At 37.8% G+C, this 2,352-nt stretch overlaps 1 non-coding gene across 1 annotated transcript; it reads left to right on the top strand.

Annotated features, from left to right (window-relative positions):
• Window positions 1-1,489: 1,489 nt before the first annotated feature.
• Window positions 1,490-1,562, top strand: trnaa-agc (transfer RNA alanine (anticodon AGC)). Its single transcript has one exon. It is a non-coding gene; the product is annotated as a tRNA-Ala (tRNA).
• Window positions 1,563-2,352: the final 790 nt, after the last annotated feature.

The following is a 2,352-nucleotide window of genomic DNA, read 5'->3' as shown; positions in this document are numbered from 1 at the left end:
AATTTCGCCTTAATTTTATCATTTCAGATTCCGAGTTGCTGCCAAATGATCATAATGTTTCTGCACTGGAGAATGCGGGCATCGATCCCACTACCTCTCGCATGCTAAGCGAGCGCTCTACAATTTGAGTTAATTCCCCTTATGAAAACTCCACCTTTACTAATGTACTAACAGAGCGTTTATGCTGCATTATAAAGTCAGGGTGCAAGTGTTTAAGCTCAGACTCAGCTTTATAGTCATTCTATTATATAATACAATATTAACTGTATTCATATTATTCAATCTTGTGGACGATTGAATAGCCTACAACAAGCACAAACCGGGTTTGAGTTCGTAAAAAATAATCCAGTCAGTTAAAAAGCCAACAAGAAGGCTGTATCTAATACACTCATACCAGAGAAAACACACCCTAACACGCTAGTGCCGATACAGTGCTAAGAATGGTCCACCCAAAAAACATTATTTGGTCAGTTGGAGTGCTCATATGGGGCTCCCTTTCTATTGATATATGATTTACAGCCTAGTGACGAAGTGTACAGTGCAGCAAATGGGTTACAGATTAAGGAGTTTGTACAAATCTTAGTCCGTGTGCGGTGAGGGTGGTATTAATCATATCCTGGCTAGTCAGGATGGTCGAGAGGTCTAAGGCGCTGCGTTCAGGTCGCAGTCTCCCCTGGAAGTGTGGGTTCGAATCCCACTTCTGACAGCTCATGATTTAAACAAATCTACTTCTTTAGAGGACACAGCCATCAGGGAATACAGTTTTCATCAAAGGGTGAACATGGTCTGCAACAATGCTGAGGTAGTGGGTACGTGTCAAAGTAACATCCACGTGGATGCCAGGACCTAGGCTTTTGATCACTGAAAATGTGAGAAACTGAATCATGTATTCATCCTGATCTTGCTCTGTTTATTGTTGCAGCTCTGCTGGAGGGTTATTTTTTTGGTGTTTGTGGTGGTGGTGGTGGTGGTGGTGGTGGGGTCTTTGTTCCCATTTTGGTTTATTTAGTATATGATGTACTTTACATCCATTTAAATATGTACTTAAATACTTAAATATCCATTTATTCAGCGTCCATTTACATTGTTACAGCAGTATTTTACGACAAAAATGGAAATGTTCACATTATTGAAATGGATGTAAAGTACATCATTTACTGAATAAACCAAAATGGGAACAAAGACCCCACCACCACCACAAACACCAAGAAAATAACCCTCCAGCAGAGCAGCAACAAGAACAGGACAATCTCCTACAGGTCCAACAAAATCAAAGAAAAAATGCACTTCATAAAAGACCTCACATTGTTCGTCCTAAAGGCTAAGATCAACGTTTTAAATAAACTGAGTCTGTGATGGTTTAAAAACAACGCATAATATAGAAAACAGTACGTGAGCTTAAACACGTTGCACCCTCACTTTATAGTGCAGCATCAACACTCTGTTAGTACATTACAATTTACAAATCCTAAAGGAAGGTTCTGTGTAAGGGGAATTAGCTCAAATGGTAGAGCGCTCGCTTAGCATGCGAGAGGTAGTGGGATCGAAGCCCACATTCTCCAATGCCGAAACATTATGATCATTTAAAGGCAACACATAATATAAAAGTCGTTGCTCACTGAAACGCTGCATCAAACATTAGGTCAGTCTGTAAGTTCTACAGTGACAGTTATGCTCTATTTTTACTCAAATCGTTTGGTTTAAAGACCTTTTTTGACTTGTTTAAATTGACAAATATAGCGCCCCCTAGCACCCCTGGCTGTATTTGGAAAGCGCTCCCTGACTTCTTTTATTTGTTTAAGAAATCTCTTTCTTTGTGGTAATGTAAGGATTTAAAAGGGCCACTACTTATCAGTACTTACGGTTATTTTATATTTAAGCTATACTCTTATTTAAACCAAAAAAACTACTTAAATTACCCTATATATATGTGGTACTAACCTTGCACAAAAAAACCTGCGACTAACACCATTTACAGTAGCTGTATTAACATTATCCCTGACTCACATACCAAACTTGTACACATTAATAATACTTAAACAAATTAACTATTTACTCATTTACACAATCATTAATATGCATTTCAAACCCCAATGTATTATACAAAAATGTTATAATACAGATTCACTTAAATTACCATCAGTAATATTCAAAATATTATCAATCTCTCCTAAGTTAGGTAAATAACTAACTAAAAAAAGGTACCCAAAATTACCGTTGCAGGCCTGATCCAACCTAATAGTCCCAATCAGCACAGATCATGAAGTATATTTGGTCGGTTGTGGTGGAGCTGTCCACGTTCTTTGTTTACATGGATGAAACAGAAACAAATCCACCAGTCTTTTTCCTTTT

The sequence above is a fragment of the Trichomycterus rosablanca genome, unplaced genomic scaffold, assembly GCF_030014385.1.
Source record: "Trichomycterus rosablanca isolate fTriRos1 unplaced genomic scaffold, fTriRos1.hap1 scaffold_229, whole genome shotgun sequence".
Classification (NCBI taxonomy): Eukaryota; Metazoa; Chordata; class Actinopteri; order Siluriformes; family Trichomycteridae; genus Trichomycterus; species Trichomycterus rosablanca.
This window is presented reverse-complemented; position numbering and strand designations above follow the sequence as displayed.